This window comes from Rhinoraja longicauda, chromosome 20, assembly GCF_053455715.1.
Source record: "Rhinoraja longicauda isolate Sanriku21f chromosome 20, sRhiLon1.1, whole genome shotgun sequence".
Classification (NCBI taxonomy): Eukaryota; Metazoa; Chordata; class Chondrichthyes; order Rajiformes; family Arhynchobatidae; genus Rhinoraja; species Rhinoraja longicauda.
The window spans coordinates 12,526,377-12,542,622 of NC_135972.1; the positions used below are offsets into that span (position 1 = coordinate 12,526,377).

The following is a 16,246-nucleotide window of genomic DNA, read 5'->3' on the forward strand; positions in this document are numbered from 1 at the left end:
GTGCACCAGGTCATCTGATGTATTAGTACTGCACTGAAAATGCAATTTTAGTTTAGTTTAGAGAAACAGCATGGAAACAGGCCCTACAGCACATCGAGTCCGTGCCAACCAGCGATCACCTGCACACTATCCTACACACTAGGGACAGTTTACAATTTTTACCGAAGCCAATTAACCTACAAACCTGTATGTCTTTGGAGTGTGGGAGGAAACCAGAACACCCGGAAAAAGATCACACGGAGAATGTACAAACTCTGTACAGACAGCACCCATAATCAGGATCGAAGTCGTGTCCCTGGCGCAAGGTAGCAACTCTATTGCTGCGCCACCCGTGCTGCCCATCTCTTCTCCCATTTTACACAGGCACCATCTCTGCTACTTCCACCAACTGCTCTATTATTCAGTTAATGTGGCTGTTTAGAATGCAAGAAAATGGGAGCAGGAACAGATCCCAGGCGCCATTCAATATGGTCATGGCCAATCTGCCTTAGGCCTTATTTGTCAGCTGCACAAAGCCCTTAATCTATCAAAAACCCCTTCCTTAATCTATCAAAAAAAAGTATCTACTTCCTCTTTATGTACTCAGTGTTCTAGCCTCTCAACCCATTAGAGGAGAAAATTCCAGATATAGACTGCCCTCTGCAAGAAGCTACCACACACCAACATTTTAAATGACTATCCCCTAGCTTTGTAGCGGAGGCCCCTTCAGTGGGTCAAATGGCCTGTTTTCATACTGTATCTCTAAACTTAAACTAAACTAAGCTGTTGCCTCTCAGCTCCACTGGTCCAGGTTCGATCCTGACCTCGGGCGCTATCTGTGTGCACATTCACTCTGTGACCACTGGTGCTCAGTTTCCTTCCTGCATTGGAAAGATGTTGCAGTAGATAAAATGGCCACCATAAATTACCCCTCAATGATGAGCAAAATAGAATGTGTGTCGAGACAATAAGTTGCAGGAAGTACATGGAACAAATGGGGTTGCTGGCATGAACACGGTAGACTGAAGGGCATCCTTCCACCTTGTTAGATATTGCGCTGCAACTGAAACATTAATTACAGATTTGTAGATTGTAGGAAAAAATACATTCACAAAAAAATGTAGTCTTTCACCCATCACTAATGATATAAAAAAATATGTTTTGCTCAGTGCAGCCTCAGCTGTTTGAGGACATGAAAGTGTCAATGAATCCCAAAGATCCTTCTAGCTTTTACAGACAGCCAGTTAGTAATGGCCCTTACTAGTTAGTATTGGAGCAAAGAACCTCCACGCAAATGTAGCCGCATTGAGGAGCTGACAAGTCCTTCACATGGGAGGCTGCTTAGTTCCAGTTAATGGTATCTTGTTTGAGCTGACAAAACATCTGCCAAGAAACACTCGTCTAATATTTCCACGCTGTTCACAGATCTGCATTGGGGTTGGGAACAGAAACACCCTTAGGAAAACCAGTCAGGGCCCTGCTGAATCCATCTTAAATGGGCAGCAGCTTTCCTTCTGAAACCACTTTGTCACAGAACAGAGAACATGTAACAGAACATCACTGGAACAAGCCTGATGGCCCACGATGTCTGTGCCAAACATGATGCTAAATTAAACTAATCCCTTCACCCTGCTCATACTCCATTTCTCTCATTCCCTGCATATTCACATGTCATATATGCATATTCCTAAAACACCATTATTGTATCTGCTTCCACCACCATCCCTGTCAGTGTATTCCAAGAACCCACCGCTCTATAAAAACTCTCCTTGCACAACTCCTTTACACTTTCCCTCTCTGATCTTATTACTATGTCCTCTAGTATTTCTGTGATAAAGAAATTGGCAACTCCTAGAACAGTGTAGAATCAAAGGGCTGGCACAGAGGGGAACTGGGGATGAAGGGCCACGGACTGTAGATATAAAAGTGGGGAAGTGTGTTCGAAAAAGACTCGGATGCTGGCATACCTTTGAAAGAGGGTCAGGATCTGAGAGGGCTGCAGTGGGAGGCAGGGAGGGAAAGAGATATCAATTCATTTAGTTTAGTTTAATTTAGAGATGGAAACATGGAAACATAGAGCATGGAAACAGTCTATTCGGCCTTCGGAATCCGTACTGAACTACAATCACCCATAAACTAATTCTATTTTATCCCAGATTCACATCCTACACATTAGGGGCAATTTATAGAAGCCAATTAATTTCCAAATCTTTATGTCTTTGGAATGTGGGAGGAAACCGGAGCACCCGGAGAAAGCCCATGCGGTCATAGGGAGAAGGTACAAACTCCATACAGACAGCACCCTTAGTCAGGATCGAACTGGATCTCTGGCGCTATAAAGCAGCAACTCTATTGCTGGGTCACAGTGCTGCCTTGATAACGCAAAGGGAAGCTACCCAATTGGTTTCAAGAAACTGGCTGGGATCTGCTCAGGAAGATTCTCCTTCCAGAAAAATGAGTAAAAATCCCAGAAGTTCCACCCAGATTGCAGGACACCTTGTTGTACTCCACTGCATATGCATGGTTGGAATTCCTGGCGACTCACTGCAGCGGGATCCAGAACGAAAACTATGGACTTCACAATCCATGCCGAATCCTAGATTTTAGTTTTATTTTATTTTTCGGTCCAAATTCAATGTAAAAAGATATGCGATTTATTTTCTCAACATACATACAGAGTTTTATAATATACTAAAAAGTGAAATTTAAATGAACAGTCCTGGGTAATCTACAATGCCATGGTATGAATGCTGAATTTTCCAATTACAGCTAATCCTTACCTCCTGTGTTGCCACTCTCTCGCTCATTCCGATCCAGCCCCATCCTCCCACCTACGGCACCCCCATATTCCTCTCCTGGTGCCCTACGTTTGTGCTCCTGCTTTTCATTCAGCCTCTATCTTCACCTTTGCCACTCCCCCACTACAAACTGCCTTTTCCTCCCCTTGTCTGCTTCCACTTATCCTCCACCTGCATCTGTCGCCCAACTCCACCCCAACACCCCACCTCACCATCCATCATCACATAGCTCCTCGGACCAGCTATCGCCTACCGATCCCAGTCTCACTCCTCCCCCACCTACCTTCAGTCTTCACTCACTGTGCTAATGCGGGGGCTCAAAACATCACCAATTCCTTCCCCTCCCCAACAACACACAGCCCTCTCCCCAAACTCGCACACCCCACCCCCACCACAGATGCTACTTGGCCTGTAATGTTCTTTTGGTGTTTCTTTTTGACTGGTTCTTACCGGAAGAGAAAGTGTCAAGGGAAGGAAAGCGTTCAGATCTTGAAGGTTGGTGCCTCAGATATCTGTGGGTGAAGGAAGAAAATCACTTGAAGGCAGCTGAATGAAAAGACAAACAGTGCCAACCACAGATATTGTGAATGTGCAAAGAAACCACAGTTGTCAAACTAGATTTGATAGAGCAATAAATTTAACAATTGTTAAGAGTCTGCCCACTGGCAAATAACCCGAAGTGGAGGAGGAGGCAGTTCAATCAGTAACTTGCACACATTGGACAATAAATCACAGGCTTCGTTCTGGTACTTTCAAAACAACAACTTGCATACAGATATCAGAAGAGGGTCCAAAAGAAAGTGACGAGGCTGCTGGGCATCTGGTTAATATTTCTGACTGGACATATACGCTAGCACCCACCCACCCAGGACATGTTATAACACATTAATCAAGCACGAAAAGCAGTCTGAAATAAAAAGGAACTGTAAATGCTGTTTTTTACCAAAGACAGACACAAGATGCTGGTGTAACTCAGCGGGTCAGGCAGCATCTCTGGAGAAAATGGATAGGTAATGTTTCGGGTTGGGATCCTTCTTCAGACTCGGATTCAGGTAAAGCACTCTCCCATCATTCTATTTCAGTCCCAGCTTTTCAACAGCATAATCAACTGTATCAGTGCAACACCTTCCACACTTGTCTTCGTATTAGTCTCTTGAGGACAGACAGCTGGTTGCTTTTTACTCTAGACTTGCATTAAGCCCACTCATACTTATTTCGGGAACTGAATTCCTAGGTTTATGGCACCGACTCGGGTCTCTCGAACCAACCAGTCCATACTGTTGTCCATACTCCACAAGCATCCTTTATTCTCTCCAAATCTATCGGTGCAACCAGCTATTCCCCTCTCTCACTCGCTTGCCCAGACTCTCCTCACAATGCATCTGTGCCACTTGCTCAACCATCACAGGGCAGTGGGTGGCCCTTTCTCACTTTATCCATGAGAAATCTTTCACAGTTCTCTTCTGATTATTTTGGTGACCGTCTTGCATCAATGTTCAGTGCTATCGCACACATGGAAACATTCCCCGTGTCCACTTCATGAAAATCCGTAATTTGGATGATCTCTATTAGGGTACCCTTCATCTTTTCCCACTCAAGAGACACAATCTATTCATCCTTTCCTGATATATAAATATATATGCAGGTGGTGCAGAAGTGACCAAATCCTTAGCTCTGCACTGCATATAAAATAGATATTTATGGAGAGCACAGACATCAAAACACTTCTCTGCTGGAATCAATTGAGATTTTTCTTTCCCTTATAATTAACATTATCTCTTTTCAACAGCTGGTCTTTATTCCATGGGTATAGCTTTTTCTCGTGAAAACCCAGTGTAATTTTGTGCCAGAGGGAAAATTAAGCGCAAGGTGATAAGACTGCAGCTACCACTTTTACTTGCAATTCTGCTTTTTATTCCCTTCCCCACAGAGCAGAGAACTGTGCAGATGATACCAGTAGGAAGTATCTGCATGTAAAGCCTATGCTGGGCAAGCTTGACAGATTAGTCAGTCTCCTCCTGCCAAGAGTAGGGTACAAGAAATCAAACTGCAATTGAGCAAAGGACTTTTAATTCAGGGCAGCACAGTGATTCATCTCAGTGCTCTGTTTTAATAGTCTGGTTAACTCAGAACACAGCTTGGGTTGCCAATGGCCAGCAAGCCAGGGAAATAATTTTTCATCTATTCACAGGGTGCAGAAGTATTTGGTCTCGTAAAAATATCAGGAAAGGATGAACAGATTGTGTCACTTGAGTGGGAAGAGGTGAAGGGTACCCTAATGGAGATCATCCAAATTATGGGTTTTCATGAATTGGGGAATGTTTCCAGGTGTGGGATAGCACTGAATGCCAGGGGCATTTATTGCTGGTCCTTCGGAATGTGACGAGGCACGTTCTCTAACTGGCATTCATAGTTCTGTTAAATTAGGAATGTCATTTTTTTGAACATGCAACCTGCAGGTGTGGTAAACATATTTCCAAGTCAGGACTGTGCAAAATTAGGAGAAAATCTTGGAGGCAGTAGCATCCAATGCTTCTGCCCTTCTGGATGGTTCTGTTGGAACATATTTTGTAGGGGCTACTTATGGCACCCATGGTGTGCTAGCGGTACCAGGAGTGGACGCTGGTGGGTGGGAGTTAATCAAGCAAACCGCTTTGTCCTGCCCGACCAGTATTTTTGAAGCAGCAGTCAAAGTGAAGAGAAAAACATTCCAACAAACCTGTCTGTTTGGCAATGAAGATATAGGGGTGGTACAGTGCACAGCAGTCGAGTTGTTGGCTTACAGCGCCAGAGACCTGGGGTCGATCCGAACTACGGGTGCTGTCTGTATGGAGTTTGTACATTCTCCCTGTGACCGTGTGGTTTTTCACCGGGTGCTCCGGATTCCTCCCACATTCCAAAGATTTACAGGCTCATAGGTTAATTAGTAAGATATTATTGGACATAACAGGGCATTAGATGAGAAAGTAAATATATGTTTGAAAATAATAAATTGTTTCCTCTTTTAATCCAATCCAAAGGGGCAATTTCTTTGTTGCCAATTGCAGCAATTAGCACTGGGATTAGTATGCAATTATGCGCATTTACGCAGTACTGATTTAAATTGTAGAATTACAATTTGGAAACATACTCGCCACCTGCTCCCCTGGTGTTGCACGCAAGCAGTGGGGAGTTGAGGTTCCTTCAACTGTGCACCTCTATCATCAGAAAGTCTGGAACTAAAAGTTAAAGAAAAATTAAGAGCAAGTGGTGGGATTTTGGGTAGTACTAATAGAACTGAGGTTTCAGAGCTCAAAAAAACCCAGGATCAATCCTGGAATCCAGAAGACAGACACAAAAGGCTGGACTAACTCAGCTGGTTAGACAATATCACTGGAGAAAAGAAACAGGTGACGTTTTGGGTCGAGACCCTTCTTCAGACCACCAAAGCTAGCTGCATGGAATCTGCACATTCTCCCTACAACTGCCCAGGTTTTCCTTGGGCGCTTCGGTACCGTTCCACTTCGGTACCGTTCCACACTCGTTTCCTTCTGCATTCCATGGCATATGCAGTTTAGTAGATTAAATGGCTGACATACATTAGTTCAAGTATGTGGACGAGATGTAGAATCTAGAGAGACTTGATGGGATTGTGGGGAAAATAAAACGGGAGTAGTGTAAACAGACCTTGATCTGCATGCACAACCGTGGCGGGCTAAAGGTCCAAATTTGTGGTGTATGAAGTTAAATATCCCAAAATACTACCATCTTCCAAATAGCAATTAGTCCATACTTGTGTAGAGATATCTGATAATGACAGGCACAGCAACAGATGCAAGTTGGGCTAATAGTTATGCCTGAGTGTTTGCTGGGAAAATTAGCTAATTTTCAATGCTATCAGGAGCCAGTTGGGTGACATGTTCAATCTAAACTATTGCTGCTGGATCTCAGGTTCTTAATTAGAAGTTTATTAGGAGAGAATTTTTAAGTGCGCCCCTTATATCTGCTGTGGTTATCCAACACGTCCTCCATTCATCCTGTCAGATTATTGGTCCAATTCATCATCATTAATGTGGCAATATAATACTTTGGTTCACATATGGTTCTAAGCATCTGGTCTCTACAGTATTAGTTGAATTTAAAAAGGCTACAATAACGAGTTGATGGAGTACAAAAATAATTGAAAGTGGGTGGACAGGTTAAACAAGCTGCTAATACACAGAATCCTTCGTTTCATAAACAGAGGATTACACTACAAAAGACAGGAAATCATACTAAACCACATTAAAGCAAGTTCGGTCCCAGCTGCCACTTGTTACTAAGTTCGCACACTGCTCATAAAGAGAGGTGGGACGATACGGAACAGAAGACTGAAATGATATCAACAGCGAGGGATCACAATCATATGGATAAAGTGGGATTCATCTTCAAGTAAAGTCGATGGTTAAAAGTAAAACATTGCCACTGGCTGAATTGTCAATAGCCAGGCAGCTACAATTTAAGTTGCTTTTATATTCATATGTACATCATCTGAAAGGCCAACACTTATCCTAACCAGACTCTGACCAAAGTGATTCGTAATCCAATTTCAGAGGTCAATTTGGAATCAACCACATTGCTGTGGGTTCAGAACAGCATAAAGACTAAATCAAGTCTATAGAAGGATGCTTAAGAATCACATGGGTCTTCACAACCAGCTGGTAGTTCTCCAATTATCATTACTAAGACTGGACTTAATTTTATTCGATCATTTAATTACTAGAATTTGAAATCTGCCAAACTCTGGGCAAGTAGCACTCACTGAATTTTGCTTTATCTGAGATAGCACAGAGTTTGGCAATATAGTGGCGCAGCGGTAGAGTTGCTACCTTGCAGCACCAGTGCCCTGGATTCGATCCTGACTGGGGTGCTGACTGTACAGAGTTTGTGCGTTCTCCCTTTGACCATGTAGGTTTTCTCCGGGTGCTCCCACATTCCAAAAATGTGCGGGTTTGTAGCTTAAATGGCCTCTATAAATTGTCATTAATGTGTAAAATAGAACTAGTGTACAGATGATCGTTGGCCGGTGTGGACTCGGTGGGCTGAAGGGCCAGTTTACACACTGTCTTAAAACTAAACTAGTTTGATGGCCCAAACAATCCACTGTTATAGTGTTGTACGATTCAATGATTCATTTACTGTGCTCATCCAACTAGCCTCAATTTTTCTGAGTTATGGGGAAGGAGAAATTATATGGGTTTTCACTTCACACCAAGAAAAAACAGTTGGACACCAGCAACACTTGCCAAGCAGCACATAACTGGAGGTTGTCAAAGATTATAGAATTAAACAGTGTGTAGGAAGGAACTGCAGATGCTGGTTTACACCAAAGATAGATACAAAATCTGGAGTAACTCAGCGCGACAGGCAGCATCTCTGGAGCGAATGAATGGGTGACGTTTTGGGTCTGAAAAAGGGTCTCGAACTGAAACGTCACCAATTCCTTCTCCGCAGAGATGCTGCCCATCCCGCTGAGTTACTCCAGCATTTTGTGCCTATTTTATGGAATCATACAGCCCAGAAACTGGCCCTTCAGCCCACTGAGTCCTAACCAAACACCAACATAAATCCCAAACACTCACTTACATGAATCCTACATTCCCACAATCATCCCTCAACCTTCTGCTGCTCACGTTCACACGTGGAGTGATTCACAGCAGCTAAATAACATCCTAACCCACACCTTTAGGATGTGGAAGAAAACCAGAACACCCAGAAAAAGCCCACATGGTGACAGGAAGAATATGCAAACTCCACACACACAGCACCAGGAAACAGAATCATACAGCATGAAAACAGGGCCTTTGGGCCAACTTATCCATGCTGACCAAGGCGTCTATCCAAGATAGTCCCATTTGACTGCGTATCCCTCAAAACCTTTCACCGGAGATCATTTGACTAAAACATTGAAATTACTATTCTACTAGCTGCACCACACCATACCCTATGCAGTCAAATCATGTTCACAATGAATACAGCCAGCTACACTGGGCATCATGTGAAAGGCAAATCACATCTGACTAATTTAACAATTATTTCAGAATGCACCTATTATAATAGTGAGGGAGAACCAATTAATGTGGATTTTCAGCAGGCTTTGGATGAGGAGGATGGTTTACAAGGTCAAAGCACATCAAATCGGGGGTAATAGACTTAAATTAAAAATGGAAAACAGTGGCATAAACAGAGTCCCTGCAACTGTAAGGCAGAAGGTATATTTTATGTTGTTGTAAGGCAGCAAAAGCTAACATGATTTAATTGCCAAAGTATTTGAATACATGAGTAAAGAGATTTTACTACAAATATATGCAGCCTGGTTAAAGCCTTTCCTGGAGTATTGTATACAATTCTGTGCTCCCTGCCCAAGAGAAGGATAGTTTTGCAATTAATGTAGTACAGAGAAGATTCAAAACCTTTTTTTCCCTTGGATGCAAGTGTCAAGGACTAGAGGGTATAGTTTAAAGGTGAGAAGAGCAAAATTTTAAAAAAGAGATGTGCATGGCAATTTTTTCTTAGAGAGTGGTGAAAGGTGCTGGTCGAGGCAGTGGTGGAGGCAGATACAATAGTAGCATTTGAGGCTTTTAGAAAGGCACATGGATGTTGAGGGAATGGAGGGATATGGATGACCTACGGGCAGAGGAGATTAGTTTAACTTGGCATCATGTTTGACACGGATATTATGGACAGAAGGGCCTGTTCCTGTGCTGCACTCTTCCACGTTGCATGTTCAATAATTCACCAGACTGGTTCCTGGCAGTGAGGCTCTGGCATATAACGAGTGGTTTGGCCTCCACCCTCCAGAGTTTAGTAGAACGCAAGGCAACCTCATCAAAACAACGAAGAGGGCTGGAGAAGGTAGATGCTGCAAGATGCTTCCTCTGGTTTGAGAATCTGGAACCAGTTAGGGATGTCATCTAAAATGGACAGGCCAGTTAGGAGTGAAAGGAGAAGAAATTTCTTCATTCTGGGGGTGGTGAATTTTTACATTTCCCCACAATGGGGGCTGTTGAGGTTCAGACATCGACTGCATTCAAAACAGAATGTTAGATTTCTGAGTATGAGGGGATATGAAAATCAGGCAAGAAAGAGAAGTTGGATGGAGGTCTTGATGAATGGCAGGGCCTGTTCAAGAGTTGAAAGGCCCACTCCTGCTCCTGGTGCTTATGCACCCAGCGTAAGGTTGCAGAGAAACCTGACAAAGGCAGCACTGAATGGGGAGGCAGTGCAAGGGAGAATAGGAGTTTTGGATGGAGTTGGAGGATGGACTGCAACTTTTGTTTTATTGCTCAATTCTTTTGACCAGTCAGCAGGTAAAAAGAGCAGAACAGGAATCAAGTGGAATCAACAAAGGGATTGAAAGCTTTGGAAAAGTCCTGCTCTGGTTTCTAAGCAAGGTTTGCAGTGAATTTGAGAACTGTGTATTGGTTACTGGGATCAACCCTCTTAGTTTTTGTCCCTAATTAGATTATTTACTTTCTCTGATTAGCAACACATATGCTAATCTATGCCTTTGCATCTGTTTCCAATCCTCCAAAAATATCAACTCATTTCTTTGTTGTTCATTTTGGGAAAAGCACTCAAATGAAATGATGAAAGGCAGCATCAGTGGCTCACTTTCACTGAGCTTGCAACACTTAATAATAATAAATAAGCACCTTTGATTATTTGGAGTAATCCCAGCTCAAATACCTATTTATATTCAAAACATTAAAAACACACAAATCCTGTTGCATATGATTTTCCCCACACAAAAGAAAATCATATATCAAAAAGGAAGCCGAAATCTATTCATACCCACTCTGTCAAGCTGGCTGAAATCTATTTATACTTGTTTAAACATTTCTCTCTCACACAACTGTTTTTAAAGAATATTTTCAAAGTAGAATTATCTGAATGAAACTCTTAACATTGCTTTCTGGTACACTTCCAAAACCATCAAAATTGGCACTACAGAGAAATTAGATAATCCGGAGCGTTTGCACGCCCATGCATAGAAGTGGTAACAATTACTATATTTAGACTAGATATCTAATGATCTTCACAGTTCAGGGCATAGATGGGATGCCAAACCCAGGCTCAGAGAGACTGATTTTTTTAAAAAATGATAACGGCCAAATCAATGGGTAGATGCTATGGAGCATAGGTCTAGAAAATGGTCGCATCCAGCTCATTTAGGAGTTGTCATCTAGGGTGGACTGAGTAAACAAGGCAAGAGACAGGCCAGGAGAGGGCAATGGCAGATATTCAATCAATCAACGGGTCAGGCAACATCTCGGAGAATATGGATAGGTGACGTTTCAGTTTGAGACCCTTTGCAATTAAAACCATCTCAGACATATTACATTTTTGAGACGCTTCTTCAGACCAATTGTATTGGGGTTGGGGAGGAGGGGAGAGAATTAGTGGGAAAGTGGTGGGGGCAAGTGATAAGTGGATATAGATGAGAAGGATATTCATTGGCAGATGGGTGGATAAAGGCGAGAGATGAGAAGGAGACAAAAATGCAAAGTGCAATGATAGAGGAACAAAGGATTCAAAGAAGAGATAAGGAGATAAAAGGGTCAGATAAGGGGAGGTGTCCCATCCACACTTCATTTCTTCAGCTTTCACCCTCCACTACAATCAGTCTGAAGAAGGGTCCCAACCTTAAATATTGCATATCCATGTCCTCGAGAAATGCTGAGTTACTCCAGCATTTTGTTTTACTCAATATTCCAGCATCCACAGATCCTGTGCCTGTAGATATTCAATCAACTGGTCTATGATGCTGAACAAGAGTTTATCCCATTCAAAAAGAGGAATCCATGTGAAAAATACAATCTATAGCTAACAGAGGAGGTAACGAGAGTGTTAAATTGAAAATTAGGCTGTACAAAGTGGTAAGGTTTAGAAATAGGCCAGAGAGAGGGCTGAGGTGGTTTTTATATGATTAATGCGAGACTAAAAAGCTCATTAGGAAGAAAACTTGTGGGTAGAGAGAAAACTTGTGGGTAGTATGAAAACAAACAGTCGATGTTTCTTTTGATATTTGAATAGGATGAGAGCAGCTAAGGTAAATGTGAGACTTCTAGAGAACAAGACTCCTGAATTAATAACAGAACACAAAAAATGACAGATATGTTGAATACATTTTTTGCATTAGTCTTCACAATGGAAGACTAATTGGGGCACTAAGGCAGCTTGGGTGAGGGTGACATGAGGCAGCAAATTTAGAACAATGTGTCAAACCTATCATTTATCTGAGAGGGCCAGTGGTCAGAGGTAGACCCAAAACATGCATCTCATAATTTTAACAATAAACAGATGAAGCAAGATAAAAATGAAGCAACACCAGGTCAATGGCCTTATAACCACCAACATTTCCTAGTTCAATGCTGTCCAGCTTAAGGAATTACCCATGCAGCATCTAAAATCTCAGTGTCTCTCGAAATATTATATATCTGCTTCGGAAATAGACAATAGGCAATAGGTGAAGGAGTAGGCCATTCGGCCCTTCGAGCAGCACCACCATTCAATGTGATCATGGCTGATCATTCTCAATCAGTACCCCGTTCCTGCCTTCTCCCCATACCCCCTGACTGCTATCCTTAAGAGCTCTATCTAGCTCTCTCTTGAAAGCATTCAGAGAATTGACCTCCACTGCCTTCTGAGGCAGAGAATTCCACAGATTTACAGCTCTGACTGAAAAAGATTTTCCTCATCTCCGTTCTAAATGGCCTACCCCTTATTCGTAAACTGTGGCCCCTGGTTCTGGACTCCCCCAACATTGGGAACATGTTTCCTGCCTCTAATGTGTCCAACCCCTTAATAATCTTATATGTTTCAATAAGATCCCCTCTCATCCTTCTAAATTCCAGTGTATACAAGCCTAGTCGCTCCAGTCTTATAAGGCAATGTGATCTTTAACCATGAAAGGAATGCAGAAAGGTCTTGTTTAATCTGTATCTGACAATGTCGATTCCCCCAGTACCACAATGAAGTATAGGATTATGGCTTGAACCCATCTGATTCTGAATGCTACCAGCATATGGCAGACTTTTCAAAACAGGATGGTAGCAAATAACTTGATGACTTGACTGGTTGCTGCAATAATAGATCAGGTGCAATTAAAACAAAATCATCAAGATAATATATACATCGTCACATTATTGCAACTGGCATGACCAGTGTTTGGGCAGAAACCGAATGAAGATGCAACTTTCAGTTGATGGAAGAGGGATTAATAGAGTCAGATCATTCTTCAATAAGTTGAGTCGAATCCAAAATAAGAATCTGTGAACACTAATATTGTAATTAAGTTATAAAATCAGTGATTCAATTTATATTTTGTTTCATTAAGATAAATTGGCTGGGGACTGATTTGAAATAAAAGTACATGCTGAGTCATACCTTTCCAAAAAAAAATCACATGAAGGCAAATTCACAGAAAACATCAATGGTGGAGAAACTATTGACTCAAGTCAGCCACACATTCTAACATGAAACTGTCTCAAAACCTACTCCCACCCCTGATGCCTGGGGCGGCACGGTGGCGCAGCAGTAGAGTAGCTGCCTTACATCGCCAGAGACACGGGTTTGGCCCTGACTATGGGTGCTGTCTGTAAGGAGTTTGCACATTCTCCCCATGACTGCGAGGGTTTTCTCTGAGATTTTCAGTTTCCTCCCACACTCCAAAGGCGTACAGGTTTGTAGGTTAAATTGGCTTGGTATTTCCTGGAATATCGTGCAAAGCATTAGCCTCATTATTTAAGAAAGGATGCTAATACCTAGGTGAAGTCTGCTGAATGATTTTACCAGATTGTGTACAAAAACAAAGAATTTCACTGTACCTACGTACATGTGACAATAAAGTATCATTGAATCATTATTACACTGTTTAGAGATTTACTTGACTTCTGAGGGGAGGGCGGACAGGCTAGGCTTTGTACCCTACTGGAGTCTAGTGGATGGGGTAATTTGATTGAAGCACAAGATCCTGAGCAATTTTAACAGTGTGGATGTGGAGCAGATGTTTCCTTTTGCAGGAGACTCTCAAACTAGGAGTCACTAAAAATAAGAGCTCATCTGTAGGTCAAAGATAAGATTAAACATTCGCCCCAAGAGAATTGTGTAATTCTCTTTCTGAAAGGGCAGTGAGGGCACAGTCAGAATATTTTTAGCTCAAATAGATATGTTCGCTTGAGCAAAAGTGAAGGATGATTGTTGGAAGACAAGCTGAGCTTATGGCAGAGCAGGCTTGAGGGATTGAGTGGCCTACTTCTGCTCTGAATTCAGTTGTTTGTATCATAGCAATATCAACATTAGTAGGAGGAAACATGAAGGCAGGTAATTTGGACAAATAACTAGGTTTTAAGGAGCATCTCAAACCGAAGACAGTGTGTTTGGGGGAAAAAAATAAATTCCATCTTTGGGCACAGGTAGCTGATGAAATCAGGAGCAATTAAAATGGGAACATGTTTCCTGCCTCCAAGAAGCTATAAATTGAAGGGAGTTGAGATCTCTGAAGGTTGTGGGGTGGAGGAGAATGGTAGAGAGAGGATTTAGACAGAGTATAAAGTCAAGGGTTGGTTTAACTGCAAGTACTGGTTCATATCATATCATATCATATATATACAGCCGGAAACAGGCCTTTTCGGCCCACCAAGTCCGTGCCGCCCAGCGATCCCCGTACATTAACACTATCCTACACCCACTAGGGACAATTTTTAGATTTTACATTTACCCAGCCAATTAACCTACATACCTGTACGTCTTTGGAGTGTGGGAGGAAACCGAAGATCTCGGAGAAAACCCACGCAGGTCACGGGGAGTACGTACAAACTCCTTACAGTGCAGCACCCGTAGTCAGGATCGAACCTGAGTCTCCGGCGCTGCATTCGCTGTAAAGCAGCAACTCTACCGCTGCGCTACCGTTGACGAGAATGATGAATTAATTGGGCATAATTCAAATTAGCTTAAGGGCAGTCAAGTTTAAATTTATCGGAAGGCAACCAAGGGGAAATTATCTAGGAAAATAAACGTCTGCACAGCATAGTATGGAATGGATGAGGGTTTCTACAGAAGATCAGAGTCAGGTGCTAGAGATGGGCGATATTGCAGAAATGGAGGCAGACCGTCTTGGCGAAAGAGTGGGTGCAGTTAACAGCTCATCTGAGGGTCAAAGATGTTACAAATGCCTCAATCAGTAACAGGGAAGAGGAGGGGGGCTGAAAAACAATGGCGTTGGTTCCTTTAGTGTATAGGTCATACAATTTTCAGCTCATCCTATACTGGATGCCAGATGAGTGATAACAAATAAGGTCCAGCAGAAGAATTAAGAGCAGTGAACATTAAAGTCATCAATAATTTTGCAGCAAAGTCTCCCAGTAATTTAGTTTCAGCTCTTCCAAATGGGAAAGCATCCAACTCTAGCATCTCAGCACTGTGAATCATTCATGCATCCACTGATGACTTGAGGGAGATCCAGTGCAGCAGAGCATTTGGCCATTATGGTTTGTACATTGATGCTGACAAGGAGCACATTGCCTGACGTTCTCTGCTGGCACAAAATGGCATTCACTGCAGGCTGAGGATTTACTAAAATCTCTGAACTTAAGTCATCAGAAAAGTAGTGCAAGGAATAAAATTAAAATTTGTTTTAGTACACGGCTCTCAATGCAGAAGTGTATTATGTAACTAGCCATGTTTTAACACTGAGATTAGCTCCACAGCTTCATCTTTGCATCCTCAAGGAGGATGTAATCGATGAACTGAATATGATGCCAGATTTTTTATAGTTTTACTTTTACTTCAGTCACCAGGACTTAATACAGCAGGTACAATGCAAGTAAAGAATAAAGCTCTCTCAAAAGAAAAGGCTACTTGAGTGCACCCAAACTCCAAAGAACAGTTGCTTATAGATCAACAAAGCAGAGCTTGGATAAAAACATATAACATGCAAGAACATACTTGAAATTAAGTTTGGTATTTAAGAACCTCAGAGTTATATGGGCAATGAATTACCATTCCTAAAATACCATGTAGTAACTATTATAACACTGGAAACATAATCCACAATTCCCAACAGAAAGCTCCCACAAACAAAAGTGAGATAAAGATGAAAGAATCCTGTTTTTGACCAACAGCTGAGGCATACATTTGGATACATTTAAATTTGAAGTGGTTGATGCTTCCTCCATTTTTGCTGATAGACCGCACTCCATCACACCCTCAGTGCCATCCAAATTGGAATAGGGATCATGACGTGCCATGTTCATTCACTCAGTGCTCGATGCAATACTCAGTGTGAAGCAGTAACTGAGAGGAAATGAAATGTAATCTGTGAGTCAATGTTAAATTCCGTATATTGAAAATGCAGCGTGGAGTTCTCCTTTCTCTCAGACACTAATTTTGCTTGCTACAGCAGAATTGGCAGAAGCCAGTTTAATTACTCATTGTGGTCTGAGCCACCT

The 16,246-nt window shown here is 42.2% G+C and overlaps 1 protein-coding gene across 6 annotated transcripts in view; it reads right to left on the bottom strand.

Moving 5' to 3' along the window:
• LOC144603565 (contactin-1-like) overlaps positions 1-16,246 on the bottom strand; it is a 421,240-nt gene that overhangs the window by 360,814 nt on the left and 44,180 nt on the right. For 5 of the 6 annotated variants that reach the window (XM_078416950.1, XM_078416958.1, XM_078416949.1 and 2 more), the window contains exon 2: positions 3,228-3,289. The exons of the other annotated variant lie outside the window; for it this stretch is intronic. The gene's annotated coding sequence lies outside the window, so the exon portion shown is untranslated. The remainder of the gene's footprint in view (positions 1-3,227; positions 3,290-16,246) is intronic. 6 annotated transcript variants of the gene reach the window in all.